This window comes from Mustela erminea, chromosome 14, assembly GCF_009829155.1.
Source record: "Mustela erminea isolate mMusErm1 chromosome 14, mMusErm1.Pri, whole genome shotgun sequence".
Classification (NCBI taxonomy): Eukaryota; Metazoa; Chordata; class Mammalia; order Carnivora; family Mustelidae; genus Mustela; species Mustela erminea.
The window spans coordinates 10,492,990-10,512,521 of record NC_045627.1 but is presented as its reverse complement, the minus strand read 5'-3'; the positions used below and the strand labels follow the sequence as shown (position 1 = coordinate 10,512,521).

The 19,532-nt window shown below is 47.0% G+C and overlaps 1 protein-coding gene across 12 annotated transcripts in view; it reads left to right on the top strand.

Moving 5' to 3' along the window:
- CHRM3 (cholinergic receptor muscarinic 3) overlaps positions 1–19,532 on the top strand; it is a 506,787-nt gene that overhangs the window by 474,423 nt on the left and 12,832 nt on the right. For 2 of the 12 annotated variants that reach the window (XM_032314023.1, XM_032314028.1), the window contains one exon: positions 5,867–5,935. The exons of 9 other annotated variants lie outside the window; for them this stretch is intronic. The gene's annotated coding sequence lies outside the window, so the exon portion shown is untranslated. Of the gene's footprint in view, positions 1–5,866; positions 5,936–6,412; positions 6,552–19,532 lie in introns of those variants that run through there. One more of the 12 variants, XM_032314031.1, reaches the window with a different exon arrangement.

The following is a 19,532-nucleotide window of genomic DNA, read 5'->3' as shown; positions in this document are numbered from 1 at the left end:
AAAGTACATCGGGATGGACACCGGGGAACACATCCGGGGTCTTCCAGGCCCGAACAGTACGTGGCTTGATAGTGGGAGGGAAATTTTCCAAACACCCCCTGGAGCCTACCTCTCCCTGTAGAAACACCTTTAGCAGAAGTTCCTTCTTTTTATTTTTTAATAAAGATTTTACTTATTTATTTGAGAGGGAGAGAGCTTGAGAGTGGGGTGAAGGGCAGAGGGAGAAGCAGACTCCCCGCTGAGCAAGGAACCCAACGCAGGACTCCATCCCAGAACCCTGAGATCCTGACCTGAGCCGAAGGCAGACACTTGATGACATGTCTGTTCAGGGTCCCTCGTTAGGTCTCAAGGCAGGGTCAGGATAGTCTATATCTTTGTACGTGTCTGCCAGGGAAATTGTTTCTAGTCCAGTCGTGAGACAAATACATCTAAATGCCAACGACGCACAAAGCGTGGGTCACAATCTGAGTAAACGGCAGTCAGGAGACAGACACGATTTCCGCCCCTGGGGACCCGTGGTGACACTGGAGACAGACGCAGGCTGCAGAGCAGGCTCGGCTGTCCCCGGGGCCGGCATGCACACGTGCTCTCTGCACGGGGCCGGAGAGCACAGAGTGTGGGTTTTGCCGTCACACACTCTTGATTACACTATTCAACTCTGTTGTAGCGTGAAGGCAACCACAGACGAGACATCAACAAACGGGCCTTGCTGTGCTCCAGTAAACTCTATTTATAGACACCGAGGATGGAATTCCATATCCACTCCTTGCATCACACAAAGTTCCTCGTTTGATATTAGTCTGAACTTCTTATTAAAAAAAAAAAAAAAAAAAGAAAGAAAGAAAAGAAATGGGAAGCCAGTCTTCGCTCAGCAGTTTTATGAAATCAGGTGACTTGACAGATTTGACCCACAGTCAACCCCAGGTCTATGGGACAGTATGACAGTTGGGAACCTAACTGAATTCTGGTTTTTTTATTGACAATAATGGTGTAAGAGGCGGTGTCCTAGGATGGTGTTGGATAGCCATTGGTTCTGCCACAGATCATTGGTCTTGGTGTTGGAGTTAGCATGTTGGGGGAAAATAACTAGCAGTTCGTCAAAATTAACTATACATCAGTATCTTTCTATTTGATGCTTCTTATAATTTCTCCTATTATTTCTTCCAAGACAATAGCAAATGAATTAAAGGAAAGAAACTTACATATAACTGCTCCCTCCATCCCCGAATCAGAGTACTTCCTGCCACCCGGTCTTCTCTCCAAACTCCCGCTGGGAGGTGGTTTCACACCATGTTTATGCAGGTGTTGGCAGGAGACATACAGAGCATCTTAATCCTTAAATTGTGGCAATAGAGGGTTTCAAAAAACTGATTGGCATCCATCCCATGGGTAACGTGTTGAATAACTCCACTTCTGTTTATGATCCAAACCGAAGAGGCAAAAACCTCACTGGTATAGTGTCAGCTCTCCCATACGTGTATGTGGTTTTAGCCCATTCCATAGGAAGTCATTAAATAAACCACCTTCTTGTAAGGGGTTTTCTTCCATAACTTAAGCATCGGTCATATGCAGCGATACTGAGCCCCACCCTTAACATCGGTCTGCTTTCTGAAGGTTAAAATCATCTGCATTTACTGTTGACACAACACTACTTATGGCCCGGGTGGTTATCAGCTGCAGAAGAGAGCTGGAGAAGTGACAATGAGGTCACAGGGGTGCAGGCCCCGGGAAAGGACTGGCGGGAACCTGGAGAGCCTCTAGGACCCCAAGCAGGACAGTGTCTTCTTTTGAGCCGAGTCTCCTCTGCAGATGAGCTCTCTCACTGTCTCTCTGGGCACTAATGGTGAGCAGACGACGACATGCCCGTAGGCAAGATACACACCCCACTCTTCGTGACACTGGGCCCCCCGGACAGCTGCCTGCCGTTCAGTCCCAAATACACAGAATGCCTCAGTGTGACCTCTGGAGGGTCATCCTGAACGGTCATATGTGCGAGGTTGAACAGCAGAAACTAGGAAGCCAGAGGCACTTTTATGGAGGTAACTCTACATTTGGGGAGCCCCATAGAATCTTTTCTTAAATTTCGGTTATGCCAACCATCAGTTTCCCATTGTGTTTATTTGGCAGTGACTCTGTGACCCTTCCTTTTCTTAGCTTAGCTTTCGAGGTCACCAAGGGGTTTCACGGACCAGGCCTGTTGGCAGGAAGTCACTTGCTTATGAACAGCCCTGGGAAGAATCAAAACTGTCGCTTTGTTCTCCCCTTCCGTTCCCTTTGTCCGGTGGCAGAGGGAGCTCAGGCACAGGCACCGTGTAGGGGGAAGTGCTCCATCAGAAGGGACACGTTTGTCTAAGTTGGCCCCCTCCCTCCCTGTCTCTGTCTCAGGGGAACACGCACACATCCACACACCTAGTCGTCTTGTTTGCTGTTTCGATCTCTCAGTCACTCAAGTCATTTTGAATTCAGTTGGAGGATTTCTATTTGGAAACATAAAAGCATTCTTTCCTTCAAAGTCCTCTAGGAATCTGGAGACATTAGGGGAACTACAGTCCTGTTATTTAAAAAAGACCAAATCTATTGCTTTCACTGCACAGTGTATAAAGTCTCACTGTGAAAAATAACACCGGTTGCCCTTTATTTAGTGGGTATTCTATGCTAGATAGTGCTATATATGATTTCTAGCTTTCCAAACTACTGTAGAAAAGCATTCTCTTCCATTTTAGAGATTAAGACACTGAGGCCTCAAGATGGAAATTGACCTTAAAGCTATATGGTTTTGTGAGAAGATCCAAACCCTGGATGTTCATTTCACGGCCTGATGCTTCTTCCTATGAGAGGAAAACACAGAATTTTTTAACAGAAAATTGTATGCGATGACTGTCTTCTCAACATTTTTTAAGTCGCTAGACGTTAAAAATAAAACCTATCTCCTTTTCCCCCCACACCTGGGTGCTGTGCGACAGTGTGACAGGGTCACAGGTCCCAGCCTGAGGAGGAGAGGCTCCAGCAGCATCCTCCTGGGCTTGACCAGGTGACCCGGGAAGGTGAGGCCAGACTTTCCAGGTTGAGAGAGTGCCAAGTGCAGGGATACAGCAGAGACAATGACTCTTTTAATTTTTTTAAAAAGACTTTATTTATTTGAGAAAGAGTGAGCGAGCACAAGCAGGGGGGAGGGGCAGAAGGAGAGGGAGAGGCTCTCCGCTGAGCATGGGCCTTGATTCCAGGACCCTGGGATCATGACCAGAGCCAGAGGCTGTCTCTTCACCGACTGAGCCACGCAGGTGCCCTGATTGCAGACTATTTTAAACTGAAAGTCCTCAGTCCCAAGTGCATATTAGGATCCCCCTGTGGGTGTCACCCCCAGACTTTCTGGTTCAGTAGGTAGCGCCCAGGGACCTGCACTTCTAGCAAGTTCTCAGGCAACGCTGGTGCTGCCAGACCACCCTTGGGAAGCAGAGCTCTGAGATCACAGTTCAGTAGCCTCCATCACTCATTCAGACTGGGCTGTGCTTTCCAGGTTTTATCAGTTCAGTGTTCCCATCCACATGTGACCTCAGAAACCATCTTTGCATTGCTTATGTTTACTAAGACATCCATAAATCTGTCAGGTTTCCTTTTTTTTTTTTTCTTTTTGGTCTGAAAATTCCCCTGGCAAGCAAGTAATGAATCATGGAATTGAAAATCAGGTTCATGGACGAACCAGCCAGTCCAGGCACAGTGCCACCGGCTGGGGTAGTCAGTGTGCAGATGCCTGTCCAGCCCCCACCCACCCACCCCAAGATCTGCTGGCCGGTCCCGAGCAGAGCTGGTCAGCCGCACGTTCTGCCCGCCTCACGCACAGCTTCTTGTCTGCTGGGTCTGCTTCGAGAAAGATCTCCCCTCCCCAGTCTGTGTCTGGGGGCCATGAAAACAAAACGGGTAATTTCAAACATCAGCTTGTTGCTCCTAATTTGTATATGCCTGAGCATTCACTGGAGGAAACCAGCAATCCTAGTTTTCAGCCGAGGCAGCGGAGGGTAAGACACTTAGGAATAATGGCAGCAAGCAATCACCAGAGAAAGGAGTGGGAACCAGAAGGGAGCTGGTGCCGGTTGCTAAAGCTACTGCCAACGGGCCTAACAAGGAAAGTAGGAGAGGGGGGAGGGGGGGAGAGGATGAAAAAAAATGCAGGAAATAAAAAGACGCATCTCTATTTCGGGCTCCATCCCTAGATACACCGTCTTATCCTTGCGGCGATTGTCAGTGCCCTCACCCTGCCCTCAAGGGCATTGTCCCCAAAGCTTCCAACATCCTAAATCAAACAGAAGAATCCACATCTCCAGATTTTACCTTAATATTCCCAGGGTTCTTTCCCAAGCCACTGACTTGGAACTCACACTCAACCATCTGCTTCCTATGCCCTTTGAATAACTATTTAAAGTAAGTTGTTTGAGCTTGAGTTGCACCAATGGAAGAAAACCTTTTTATGGTTCTTCCCCTGCAAGGCAGAAGAGCTGGACCATTAGCGGAGCCCAAGAGCAACAGCAGTGAGGAATTTAGAAACAGTTCTACAAAGTTACAGCTAGAGAACAACTCATTACCTCCATTGTCCTCATTTTACCCAGGAGAAACAGAAGCCCAAGGGGGGAAACTACTTGTCCAAATCATATGCTAATTAGTGCAGAGCAGTTCCTATGTGTGGGTGACCCTTAGTTGTTTTCTTTGCTTCTACTTTGTTGCAAATTAAGTTTTCCTGGTGATATTAGTCATAACTATAATCATTTAATACCTGGTTTTTGCTACAAACTAGACACTGTTCAGAATTCGTGTATTAATTCATTCGATCCCAACACAGTCGTATGAAATGGGTGCTATTATCTGTCATCTCCTCTTTGCTGCCTGGGAAACTGAGGCACAGAGAGATCTGGTAACTTAGTCTTACACATCCATATGTAGGAGAAATGGAGAGGGGCTCAAATGCTACCTGGAGTGGGAGCCGTAAGAAGGCAAATTTGAAGGAAAGCCTCATCCATGCTGAATTATAACCTGAAATATATCTTTATAATAAATGTGTCTGTGACTACCAGGCCATGTAGCCTAGTGCTTTGTCATAGGCTGTGAGCTACTAGGAAGCAGGTCCCTGCACCCCTGGTGTGTGGGGCACGTTGGCTACACCCACTAGCAAGAATCTAAGAAACCTGTAATGAGGTGACATTTACTCATGGGTGTGATTTCTGTTCATGGAGACCCCACAGCTCGGAGGCTACTTTGTGCATAGAAAAGATTCTCCTCTTCAAGATTACTGGAGGATCGTCCTGCCATAGCAGTTAAGGAAATAGGTATCCAAGTGTTTCCCTTTTCCTGCTGGCTGAGGAGAATTTCCTGTCTGTTTCCACACTCTGTAAGGCTACTGTTGAAACATACAAATTATAACAATGAATCAGTTACTCAGGAGAATGAGTGCCCCCCCCTTTCAGAGCCATCATTGTAAAGTATAAAACAATTAGTCTTATCAAGAAGCAACATCTCAGCCCCTCATGCTGCTTCCCCCCACTTTCTGCGTGGCTCAGCTTGATTGTCAACCTTGGCAGAAAGCAGTGCCCGCCTCACGTTTTCTAAAATAGGACCCCCCCCCATCCTGTGTATCATTTAACCCACTAAAGAGCCTGTTTATTTCCTTTGCAGGACCTCAGTTGTGTTCAGTTTATTTTTGGAAGGATTCTCTTTTCTCCTGGGATGTAACCTTTTGTTTGTCTTGTTCATCCCAAAAGTCAGCTCAGAACCTGGCACGTTTATTTTCTTTATTTAGCAAACAGTACCTGTTCCCTAGGTACCCAGCATTCTGAGTGCTTTATTAATTTAATCCTCTTTACAATCCCACATTTAGGGACTCCATTTTACAGATGAAGACACTAAGGCACAGAGAGATCAAGTAACTTTCCTAAAAGTCACAAAATGGGTACGTGGGTTTGAACCCAACAGGTTCTAGCTCTGGGTTTGTGTCCAGCCATTCCTTTTAATAAATACATACACACTTGATTCTTACTTGTAAGGCATATGAATAATTTTAAGAAATGCATTGTAAGGAGCAGAGAATGAAATGTCTCCTACTTAACTGTATCTGCTTTCCTGCTGCTTTACTTCTTAACACCTTTATATTTACCCTCCACCTCTAATCTTGTCTTCTTTTCTTCTTGAAGCATTATCGAAGTGCTCCTCTCCTTGTAAAATCTTTCTAATACAAATGAAAAACCTGCGCTGGCCAAGCTAGAGTTACAAAGGAAATATATGTATCATAGGAAAAGGGAAACCCATTGACAAACCCTCACGCCCTCAGCTCTGCACTTGATCAGAGTTCTGTTCTCGGGAGGGCTCCCCTTGCCTGTTTTATGTTTGCAGACGACAGCCCTCACAAGACAGGTCCGCGTCCTCATCTGCCTGAATCTGTGAAATGTTACCTTAGCTGGAAAAAGGGTCTTTGCAGGTGTCATTCAGTTCAGCTTGAGCTGAGACCATCCCGGATGCTCTATGCGGGTCCAGTGACAAGTGTCCTTCATAAGACATGGGAGAATGTGAGAGAAGGCAGCGTGACCGTCGGGGTAAAGGGACCAGTGAGGCCACGAGCCAAGGAGTGCGTGGAACGACTAAAAATGGGAGAAAACATGGGAAGGATCCTCTCCTAGAGCCTCTGGAGGGAGTGCAGCCCTCAAATACCCGGATTTTAAAACATGGAACCACTGGGATAGTGAGAAAATACATTTTTGCTGTTTTAAGCTGCCCTAGTTGTGACTGGTTAAGGCAGGCACCGGAAACTAACGCATGGCCGTGTGAAGACTAAGCGCTTCTCAGTTTCATAATGAAGCAATTTGGTTCATCTCTCCCATATAAGCAGATAACAAAGAGTTAAGAAAAATAGCTTACCTCGCACATCTTGACATAACCTTTTTCTTCTCCTTACTCTAGCTTTACTGACTGTGCCTGGGGATGGATGTAGTGGCAATCCAGCATGTGTGTGGCACTTGCAACTAGGTTTTATTTTTTTTTTGAAGACTTTATTTATTTGACAGAGAGAGATCACAAGAGAGGGAGCATGAGCAGGGAAGAGGGTGAGGCGGAAAGGGGGGAAGCAGGCTCCCCACTGAGCAAGGAGCCCGACACAGAGCTCGATCCCAGAACCCTGAGATCATGACCTGAGCCGAAGGCAGGTGCTTGCTGACTGAGCCACCCAGGCACCCCGCTACTGAGTTTTAAAAATTTCTCTTCCTGGGTTGGCTTGGAGCAGGTCCGTGAAGAAGGTCTGCCCTGGCCCCTCACTGTACTGGGCGTTGCAGAGGGAAAGTCAAGTGGGAGCCTGTCTGTAACTTTAATCTTTTAATTGTTTCCTTCTGCTCAGCTGGACTGTAATTCCTTGAGTTTAAAAACATGCCACGAAGTTTGTTAAATATCCCTCAAAGCCTTGGGAGGCTATATTCGTAGGTGCAGAGTGAATTCTTGCTGAGCGGCTCATAGAAAACAAGGGTACTATGCTTAGCCACCAGCAACAGATGTCTTCCCAGATAAGAGACGTGAATCATGCTACCGGTCTTGATTCCTTCTCGCTGCCACTGCCAAAGAACTTGCCGTCCGCTGTCTGTGTAGAATCTGATGGGCAGGAATTGGGGTTGGGGAGGTGAGCAAGACGAATGCCTAAAGAGGATGTTTCGAGATCACGGCAGGAATTGTAACAGGCAGATGTCTTAGAAGAAGTGGGACACAACTGCTGTCCTTGAAACACCGCTATGCTCCCCAGTGGGTGTCTTGATTCTGCTAACAGATGAGGTAGAAGACACATGCCAGTTGTCCAGGACAATGGTTCTCGAATGTTCACACGCTTTAGAACTACCCGGAAGGCTTGTTAAAACATGGATTGCTCCAGAATTTCTGATATAGGAGGTCTGCAGTGGGGGCCAAAAATTCACACGTCTAACAAGTTGATGTGGATGCTGCTGGTCCCGGGACCACACTTGGACGACAGCGGTCTAGGAGACGCATGTGGGGGAAGGGTACACTCATCTAATTAAACTGGCTGGCTTACTGCACGTACTTGGGATCCCTCGTTATTCCCTGAGAGAAATAGCCCTACCTGGTTCGTGCTCCAGCGCTGTCTCCTTTTCACAGCAGATCTGTTTATCTGGTGACGACTCTGGTACCAAACAATGACTGTGTGATGGAGACTCCAGCAGCCACATCAAGGAGAGGGCACAGCTGCTCCCTGCTTCCCACGTACATATGGTGACGAAGCCACAACCGCTGCAGGGGCTTTTCCCTCACAGGCCCCCAAGGGCGTTTTGAGCTCGTCCTCGGCCTGTTTCAACGAAGTGCGAGGCCATTCAGCTCAACAGCTGACCGTTCCGAGTGCCCCGGATTAAAATGGTTCCTCCGACCCTCTCCCCTGATCTGTCCCACGGAAGCTAACCTCTCTCAGATGCCTCCCTAGAGAGTTGAGGGGAATGCGAATCAAAAAGGCTTTCACAGCGATTTCTCAGTGGTCTCATGGTTATATCTCATTGATCAACAAAATTCTGTTCAGATACTGAGTAGCACGTAAGCTGCTCCCCTAATTCCTCATTGGGTGTGCTTTGTTACTGCACGCCAGTCACGTGACATTAACATTTCTGAGGAAGCAAGTAAGACAGGTTTGGCTCCTGATGTTTGTTGAGGCAGAAATTAAGCCTTGACTTCATCTTCTCTGGTGCCCAAACCTTGGTGAAGGCACAGAGTCTTGGGTTGGAACTGTAGGCAGCACCCTGCAGCCCCTGAGTGATGGATGGCCGGCAGAATGGGACAGGAGATGTGCCACAGACCAGTGATTTGGGGTATGAGCCTGAGGGTTTCCAACCCTGATGGATATGTATTCTAATTTAAAATATCACAGGGAGGAAAAAAATAGACGTTCCCATGGAAACATTTTCTCAGGGCCAGCTCTTCTGTCTCATTATCATATCTTATTTAAATATTTCCTGGAATCAGTTTCAACTTGATCCTTCTGGAGGTCTTCTATCTTCAGTGGCCATGGATAGCATAACATCTGGTCAGAGGTTTTCTTTAAATAAACTGCAAAATTGTAGGCAGTTCCATGGTTTTCCATATGTCTGCTTGTTCTTTCAATAGTTGCAAGTTTCATACCATATGAAGATGTCATTAGCATTCGTTTCTGGATCTCTCATTAGGGATGTTAAGTTGGCTGAGCCGAACATTCCTTCAAGAACCACAGTAGACACCTGCCTACAGCTGGAGAGGGTACTGTTTGTCACGCGTTTGCTAATTGTACTCCAGCCCGGTTCCAATAAGCATTGCTGGGTCTCCTGGTTGTACCCATTATGTAGAGGACATTTTCCCCTAAATGTTTCTCTGACATATGAGCATATGAAAGTCTTTACCATTCTCAGAAAAACTAAATTGCCTGGGTGGCTTGGTGGGTTAAAGCCTCTGCCTTTGGCTCAGGTCATGATCTCAGGGTCCTGGGATCAAGGCCCCCACTGGGCTCTCTGCTCAGCAGGGAGCCTGCTTCTCCCCCCCCCCAACCTTCTCTGCCTGCCTCTCTGCCTACTTGTGATCTCTCTCTGTGTCAAATAAATAAAATCTTTTAAAAAATTATAGAAAAACTAAATCAAATGTGAGGTTTGCATGTCCTGGTGTGCCCTTTTGTCATCACTGAAGGACCGCGTATGTGACTTACAATTCGCTCACATTCCTGGTGTGGACAGATGGATCCCTTTACTTCGGGCTCTGCGCTGATACAAGCTTGCCAGCAGAGGGAGCTCACTCTTCCTTCTTCTTCTTTTTTTTTTTTTTTTTTTTTCTTGAAATCCATCCCTCTCCCTTATTTGAATCTCGCTTATTTGGTGGCATGCAGTGGAGTCTCATGGATTCTTCATTCTGGAAGCTAATTAAACTTCCAGAAACCTAATTCGTGGGAATATATCCTACCTAAGCAACTTAAATTTCCTTCCTCCCAGCATCAGACTGTCCAGCCATTGTATCTGCATGTTTGCTTGTTGAGCTATTCAACAAGAGAAGAGAATTTCACCACCTCCCAATATACAGATACACATATTCAGCTGGTTAGATGCAGAGTTTTTTGTTTTGTTTTGTTTTGTTTTTTTAAGATTTTTTATTTATCCATTTGACAGAGAGAGATCACAAGTAGGCAGAGAGGCAGGCAGAGAGAGAGAGAGGAGGAAGCAGGCTCCCCGCTGAGCAGAGAGCCCAATGCAGGACTCGATCCCAGGACCCTGAGATCATGACCTGAGCCGAAGGCAGCGGCTTTACCCACTGAGCCACCCAGGCGCCCTTAGATGCAGAGTTTTAAAAACTTTCAGTTCCTCAATCGTAACCAGATTATCTCAATTTGTATTAGAATTAGGAGAAAATTCACTGCGAGGCTAATAAAGCTAAAAATTCAAGTTCTGTCCCTTTACAAAGCCCCAGGGGGAGATCGGAGTGACGGCATTTTATACTCATAATTTTGTATTCATTCTTTTAAGGTTTTATTTATTTATTTGAGAGAGAGAGAGGGCAAGCAGGGGGAGGGGCAGAAGGAGACGGGGAGAGAGAATCTCAAGCAGACTCCACACTCAGTGTGGACCCTGAGATCAGGACCTGAGCCAAAATCAGGAGCCAGTAGCTTAACTGACCCAGCCCCCCCAGATGCTCTTTATTTATTTTGTTAAAGGGAGACCATAAAGTTATAGAAGCTCTGGTCTCCACAGAGTCTGTGTCTTCCCCTGACAGGAATATATTGAAATATTAACTTTTATAGAAAGTCTTTTCTTGGGGCGCCTGGGTGGCTCAGTGGGTTAAGCCTCTGCCTTCGGCTCAGGTCATGATCTCAGGGTCTTGGGATCAAGCCCCGCATCGGGCTCTCTGCTCAGCAGGGAGCCTGCTTCCTCCTCTCTCTCTCTCTGCCTGCCTCTCTGCCTACTTGTGATCTCTCTCTGTCAAATAAATAAATAAAATCTTTTTTTTTAAAGGCTTTTGTTTCATTGCCTGTTTTTATAGTCAAAAAGTTTCTTCTCATTGCGGTGGTGGTGGTGCTTGTGGTCACTGTGGTGTTCTTCTCTGGAGACAGCTGCCTCCTGCCACCAATGCCCATGTGTCAGTAGGAATGGCAACGAGAAATAGCCTGGGTAGAGCTCTCTGGTCTGTGCCTTCACAGAGAAGCCCAATGTGTTCACCAGCTTCCCTGAACAATCAGCTTTCACCAGAAGTTTCCACAGTCAGGTTTCCCATTTTTCCAGCATCAGGGAAGGGAGCGTAGTGTGACCTCCTCTCTCATGTCACACCTGCCCCGAGAACTCACCTCACCTCCGCGTACAGCTCTGCCAAAGGCTGGAGCGCACTGGCCCCCCCACCCCAGGCCACGGCAGCGATGGAGATCGACAAAGTGGTCTGCCGTGTCTGTGGTGGGAGCTCACTCTGAACCAGTCCACTCACTGTCTCCGTGGCCCATGGAGATGGCATTTCGGCCTTCAATCCCAAACTGCGAGGTGCTGAGCCCATGTCAGAGATTTAACTAATTCTAAGTGACGGTCCTGCCAGAGGACACCACAGGGTTAAGCATGAGGTTATGCCAGTTGCAAGAAGACCCCGTTGGTGGTGCAGGAGGCTGTGGTTCGGTGTCAGACAAACGCAGTCTGTAATCCCAGCACGTAACTAGTCCGCCAGCCCTTGGCCAACGTCTTAACCTCTAAGCCTGTTTTCTCCAACATAAAATATGAAGGATAGCCATCTTACAGAGTCATTACAAGGACTTGCCCTAACAAATAAATGTATATTTAGAATATATGTAATAAATATGCCGCAGAGGGAGTAGGCCCTCAGTAGTTTATGGTATGACCCATTACTGTAGAAGTGGTTACGTCACGGGTCCCGCTGTGCACGCCAAAATAGAACAGTTCAGCCCTACACACAGCTCTGAGCGACACGGCCATTCAGCCTCCCATAGTGACGTGATGGGACATGTGGAATCGCCAATTTCGGTATCGTTTTTTTTTTAAGATTTGATTTGAGAGCGAATGAGAGAGAGCGTGAGGTGAGTGAGGGTCAGAGGGAGAAGCGGGACCCCCTGCAGAACAGGGAGCCTGATGCGGGACTCGATCCTGGGGCTCCAGGATCATGACCTGAGCTGAAGGCAGTCACTTAACCCACTGAGCCACCCAACCTCACCGCCCCCACATCGATACTGTAAAGATTTTAAAACATTTGGGCCCAGGAATTGGCAAGGTATTTTTTGATTTAATAAGATATCAGGGACATCTTTCCTGTTCAGTGCAAATGTATCTATGTCACCCAGGCTTCAAAGGAGCCCGAGAACAGAAGGAGGGACCATCCGGCATTCGTTCCTACCTTATGACCTTGATCTCGTCCTTCAGAGAAGCATGGCCACTCCACGGTGGTCTATTAATTCTATAAAGCATTTGACGCTTTGTAGATCAACAGGAAGATGTGGTTAACCAGGACCACGGATAGAGACCTCACATCGTGGGCACGGAAGCATACGCTTTACGAATATTACCTGAGGAAAGAGAAACACAAGCCTCAGATGGGAGGTCACCTGTCCAGGTCCCCTGGGGTGCGCACTGTGCGATCAGGTGGGTCTGGCCTGAATTGCGCCCCTGCTGGGTTATACGTGCATTTGGATGCCGTTCCTTGTCCCTCAACTCCTGGAGCTCAGGGGCAGTAGGAGACCCGATGCTCCTGAACTCATCGGGGTGGGGACCCTCCACACCTAGACCCCTGAATGAAGCCCCGACAGCACGTGGCGGGATGGCTCAGAGGATGTGCAGTTTGATGGGGATTTCTAAAAATAATTCTGGGCACCAAACCTCAACACTCACCCCAAAGTTTTAGTTTGTTCTGCGTTTATTCCGAATTCCTAGGATAATTTCTTCTTTTCTGCCTAAATACATCTTTTCATTTTATCGACTTCAAACTTCTGGTATTTCATTTTTTCCAACTGTATTCCTCTCAAGTTTTAGAAAAAGGATTCGCCCTGTTTTGTTGAACTGTTTCAACCTTACTCCTTTGCCCCTTTGTTTTTAATCCCATGGAGCCAGAATTAATAGTGATATGAGTTCTACTTTCCATTTGGTTTCAGGAAATCCAAAACAAGAGATCATTGTTTTCTAATATTTAATTGTCTGGGCTCTGCCAAAATATACATTTTGCTACTTTATTTAATTCTCACAGTTTCTGTTCCCCTTGTTTCATTTTCACAGAAAGGAAGTACTTTCAACATAGCAGTCCCTTTTCTACGCTTTATGTACTTGAAGAATTTAATTTCCATTTTCTTTCATCAGCATTATCTGCCACTGTTCTTGGGGGTCGGTGTTTCCGAGGCCCCTGCATCTTCACCATCAGGGTCCTCCTGTGTCTGTTCATCAGTGTGATTTTCTGCACGGCCTTGTGATGCGGGCCGGACAGTCAGTGGCCAGGGGCCGTGAGCGAGGACACAGGGCCCTTTGCCTTCTTACTAGGATTCCAGGGGAGCAACTGGGGAAAATGAGTCTGGAAACAGCCATGTTCTTTCCCAGGGGATCTTAGAGCTTTGCACTGGCCACACTCCCACTGCTTTCTGCAACATTTCACTTAAAAGGAGTTAGGATCTTTAGCAGACACTGTGTCTCATGCACTTTCCTGCTCTGAAAACTCTATTTGAGTCGAGGTCATAGGTGTGAGTGAATCCCAGATGGTCCCTCTTTATGTTCTTGGGCTCCTTTTAAGCCTGGTGACATAGATATGTTTGCACTGAACAAGAAAGGTATCCATGATATATTGTTAAATGAAAAAAAATAGCAAGACAGACAACATAATACACACTGGGGGGGCTGGGAGCATTATCTTGGGTTAGACTGCCTGGGTTCAAATCTTAACTCTGTCACCTAGAGGCTGTGTGACCCTGTCCTACTCACTTAACCTCTCTGTGACACTCATTTTCTCAGCTGGCCTTTAAGTAAAAGAGTTTTTTTTTTTTTTTAAGATTTTATTTATTTGACACAGAGAGAGATAGTAAGAGAGAGCGAGCACAAGCAGGGGGAGCGGCAGGCAGGCAGGCAAAGGCAGAGAGAGAAGCAGGCTCCCCACAGAGCAAGTAGCCCGATGCGGGGCTCGATCCCAGGATCCTGGGATCATGACCCAAGCCGAAGGCAGCCACCAAACCGATTGAGCCGCCCAGGCACCCCTGAATATAAGACTCTTAACTCACAGGATTGTCATGAGGATTAAATGGCTTCAAATATGTATAAACATAGAGAGCAGAGCCTCACACACAGTAAATGCTTAAAAACATATATTTATAGTTTCACAAGTGAACACATTTTGGAAGGACACATTCATTCATCTAACTTACTAAATAAACTGTGACCTAAGTCGTTACCTCTAGGGTCTGGGAGCGAGAGAGACAAGGGCAAGAGGACCAGATTTATGCTTTATACACTTAGAGGTGTTATTTGGAAGTTGCCTGTTCGTAACAGGCCCACTAGGAGGGTTGAGGCTAGGAAAAGATGGGGGTCCGGCTGCATCTGCATCTTGCAATTAGCTGGGGGACCCGGGCAAATCTTTGCACCAGCAAGTGCATGTGCTTCCTCGAGCTTCAGGTGAAAGGCCCACCGCCCCCCTGGGATGACCATGAGGGATACACGAGTTTGTACACCCACACCTGCCGGAGCACCTGGCCCCATAACGGACAGACGGTCCCCATGGCAGTAGTGGGAGGAAATGGAGGTCAAAACCCACAGCCCCGGGTCATTAGGATGTTTGTCTTTAAAGCCTTGAGAGGAGAATTTAGAAGACAAGTCCCTGAAAGGACAGTAGAAATTAAATGAAAATTGTGGGGTCTTGTGTTCCTTTCCGTTGTTTCCTCCCTCCCGCAATGCCAGGGAATGTCTCGGCCACGCGTGCACTCTTCACCGAGCATCCCAGAGCCGTCTTGCCAGCGTGTTCGCTTTTTTCCTGTAACTGGAGATTAACTCTCCCCGTTCTCTGTCTCTTGCTCTGCTTTGTAGAATTCATTTGATCTTAAGGGGTTTTTGCTTTCAAGTTACTGAGAGGAATCACAATTTTGCTATGTCTTTCTCTTGCCTCATCTGCTTTTGTAAGAAAAGGTGAGGGGCACCTGGGTGGCTCAGTTGGTTAAGTGTCTACCTCCAGCTCAGGTCAGGATCCCAGGCTCCTGAGATCAAGCCCCATATTGGACTCCGTGCTCAGCGGGGAGCCTGCTTCTCTGTCTGGCTTTCTCTCCCTCTCCCTTTGCCCTTCCCCCTGCTCACTCTCTCTTCCTCTAATAAAATAAAATCAAGTCTTTTTAAAAATGATAAAAAGTGAATATTATTAATGCGACCATATGCATCAAATATTGACCCACTGAATGTGTTACCTACAGAGGATCCGTTTTACAATTCTATCATGGTTATGAATTCTAAGACTTGGAAACTCCAAAAAAAAAGTGTAAATATGTCTTTCCACGTTGCCCCCAAGAATTTACAATTTACAACCTAGTAGTAAAATGAAGATGTATAGATACAAGAAACGACACATCAAATGTTTGAGTGGCCATCAGTGACCAGTGCGTGCCTGGGACTTCAGGTCTGGGTGTGACCATGCAGTCGGAGAGAAAGGCCCCCTTTTTACACACCTGCTGGGTGATGGCAGTTGTGTCCCTTGCTTTATTTTCTCCTCGAATGTGCTTAACGACCAAGCAGTGTTATTATTCCTGCTGTGGTTCCTGAGGGTTTCGGAGGTCCCACACTCAGAAATGACAAGGCAGGACCCACACCCAATCACCTCCCTCCCAGCGCCTTCAAGGGATGTGAGGAATGTCACCTGTGTGAGGTCCAGAGTATGGTCAGGGACAGCAAAAGGACAGTCACAAAATGATCTGTGGTGCTTGCTTTCCCACGAGACTGGATTTGCCTTGTGCCCATGACAGAGGGACAGTTGAAGGGACAGGGTGGCTGAGAACTCCTCTTTCTCCACAGCAGAAGAAGCTCAGCCCCTTGATGATGGGGACTCCTCTTTCCCAGCCACACCTCCTTCCTGTCCCCAAAAACCGGACTGCACGGATTGTGTATCTTGTTGAGTTACCCCCGCTGAGTGGCACAGAACTGGGAGTGGTCGAGGTGGCCATGAGAGTGCCGAGTGTTTTCTCAGCCTTCCCTGCCGCCGCCTCCGGAGCCCGCCGCTTGCCTTCCCTTCCAGCAGCCGCTCACCATGCAGCCTCAATCTCTGCCTTCCTGCCTGCCCTGCACCTGATCCCCTCCTAGAGCCCTCCCGTCACCAGCTCTCCTGCCCTAAGTATAACTGTGTTCATCCCAGTTATGTGGGAGTGGAGGCAACACTTCTGGGTCTGCTGGGGGAAAGAAACTGTGGCAGATCTCAGAGTAAAACCTCAAGTGGGAGAAGATGGAACCTTCCCCCAAGGAGGTGTATCGAGAGAGAAAAATTGAAACACCTTGCACTCTGATGGGAACGTGGGGGGGTGTATGCCTGCAACACTTCGCATAGGCTGTTCCCACCACTTGGAATGCCGTGCTCTTTCTCTCCTGCTTGGCAGCCTGGCATTTTCCTTCTTGAGATGTATCAGAAATCCTCTGCTTGGCCACCTCCTCGATGCCTCAAGCAAAGATGATTATGGACAGTAGTCCTTCTGTCGCTACGACAGCGTAGTTGATGGTGTCTCCAACCAGTGGTTTCCGGGGAGCAGGAACCGTGTCCCCAGCCTGATGCATGCAGTAAGCAATCAAACGTGTGGGCTGTCTCAGATCACAGCTGAACAAAGTAGGACAAGGTTGGTTCCAGCTGGGGTGGGGTGCAGGGGAGGGGAGGTTGGAGAGTGTGATTTCCAGAGGAATTAAACGTCATCTGATGCTTGAAGAGACTTTGCCAGGGAGTTTGCTGGGTTAAGGGCCAGGACAGGGTCCAGATTTTCTTGGAAAATGGGATGCTCCAGTTTTCTGGATCTCTGTTTTCCCTACTGGCCTCTTGGGCCGGGTAATTCTCCCCGGGTAGAGGGAGAATCTGGTGCCTTGTAGGGGTGTATCAGCATCTGTGATCTCCCTCCCACCCCCTAGGCACCAGGAGCACATTGTCGGCAACCGGGGACAAGAAAAATGTCTCCAGACACTGCCGAGTGTCCCGTGGGGGCAAAGTCGCCCTGGGTTTAGAACTCAACAAAGCTTGGCTCTCGTTTAGCCTTGAAAAAGCCGTTCTATAAAATCAAGCGAACAACCACAGAAACTTATCATTCCTACTGGTGTTGAGGAACTGCTACGGGCCAGTCAGGCTATGCTGAGTGTTTTCTACACATTCTATCTAATTCTCAACTAGGATAATTCTCATTTTATAGACGAGGAAGCAGGATCCCAGTGCTCAGGCAGCTGCTCACAGGGCAGAAGGTACATGTCTCCTGACTCTGATGTGAAAGACTCGGGGCACCCTTGTCTGCATGCCTTCCTAGTGACTGCTGCCCCCTTTGCAGTGTTCAGTACGTGTGGGAACTGGGGGACACAAGGGGATATGCAAATAGGCTGAAGGCTAAAAGCAGATCAGATACAGGAAATATGTCGATATAAAAATACTCTGATAAATACGGATCTTGAAAAGAAATCATAACTAGCTTACCTTCAAGCAATCCTAAAACATAAATATCAAGCCAAAAGAATGTCCTTTGCCAGCTGTCCTTGCAGTGTACATGTTAGAAATACATAGTCCAAATGACCGCTTTCACTAGATTTTTATTCATCAGCATTATTTCTGCAATTATATTAGCTTTGATCTCAGTTCTCAAGCACTGTTCTTACCCATTGTTCGTAGAAATCATAAGTGAATCTTGGATCCTGAAGGTCTGCTGTGGGCAGGATCCGGCCACACTTCTTCCCTCGTTTTCCCTGAGAAAACAGTAAGGACAGTAAGGGGGTAAGGAGTTGGCCCCTCAGGGTAAAGGGGCTTGATGTGTGTTTCAATTAGAACTACTTCTCATTTGATTTCTCTTTCTTGCTGTTTTGCTGGAAATTCTATTAACAAAAGGTTTGGGGCTTGAGAGTGCTGATGCAGAGCGTGGGTCCAATGTAGACTTTTGGTTTTGAGGTAAAACCCTGTGATTTCAACAGCCACTGTTGTGCATAAACAGCAGAGATGCAAACACTTTGCCAAGCGTCCTTCATTTCTGTGGTCAAATTGCATAAAAACCTCTGAAAGGCAGCAACCAAGGGAGGCAGCATGATACATCGACTCTTTAAAAACAAGCTTTGTCTTTTTTTTTTTTTTTAAGTGGAATTTGATTCCCATTTTGGCATTCCGGAATGTTCTGTTCGCGACATGAGCAAATGCTCCATATTAGGGCACATCTTTCCTCCTGGCAGCTCGAACGAATAACAAGAGCTCAGTTCACAGAGTTTGGTTCTGACTGTGCGAGTCTGCAAAGGCTGGATTCCCTTAAAAGACACGTTTGATTGCAGAGGGTTTGCTGACCCTCTTTGATATCCTCCACGGACTGTGCGACTGAGCTAAGCGGAGGTTCCCCGTCCCCAGCCTGGGGAAACTCGCTGCCTCTCCTCACCTGCCACAGAACTTGTTCTTCGAGTCGACTTTGCCACCTAGTGGCTGGCTCTGGTGTTGCGTCATCCCGGCCAACAGCTTTGCGGAAAGTCCCTTTAGCTGCCTCAGACGGTGGTGAATGGTGACTGTCCGGGTTCGGGATACGGAGGCAGCACCAAATAACTGATCTTAGGGAAAGGGCATGGTTGTGAACTGCAGAGGTATTTTGGGGGTTTTGCATGATTTTTGGCTGTTTTTCAAAATTACAGTAATAGTGGTAAGAATAATAGAGATGGAATTAATTTAGACCTCTGGAAGATATTAATTTGCTCATTTTTCATCATTCCAGGAGGTATAAACGTTGACAGCCCCCAGTCCTTTTTTTTTTTTTTTCCAGAACAGGTAATGCCAGGACGGTGTATAGAAAGGAAGGACTTTTGTCTCTAAGAATCCATCATTAGAAACATACCTCACACTTACACTGGCCTCTCAGGTTTCTCTAAGAACTGGCACATGGGTTTTCAGATTGGATATTTACACTTTTTAAATTTTAAAATGCTATCCAGCTATTTTACGGACTTATAATCCCAGAAAACATTTTCTACCACTAATGGGGAGTAGGTTTCTCAGAGCCATCCTTCACTTCCCCTTAAACTTTGTAACCTTAAATACTTAGCCCCATTTTGGTTCCTTTTCTCATTTTAAATATTAATAAAAGAGACCAAGCTGCCCACGGTGGTGGCTTTCAGATGCTGCTGACCACCGCCCACAGTTCAGATCCCATCTTACGTCATGACCACATATATGAACACGTTTTTTAAACGGTCTGGAAAAATATACACTCAGAGAGGAACTCAAGAGCCGAGCTACAGATACACAGATGTGAGTAATCCACATGGAAGGCAAGGGCCTCCCTCCCAGAATCAAGGAGTGAAGGCGTTCAAGTCAACACCCACTGGCAGGATCGTGTTGAGTTGAAA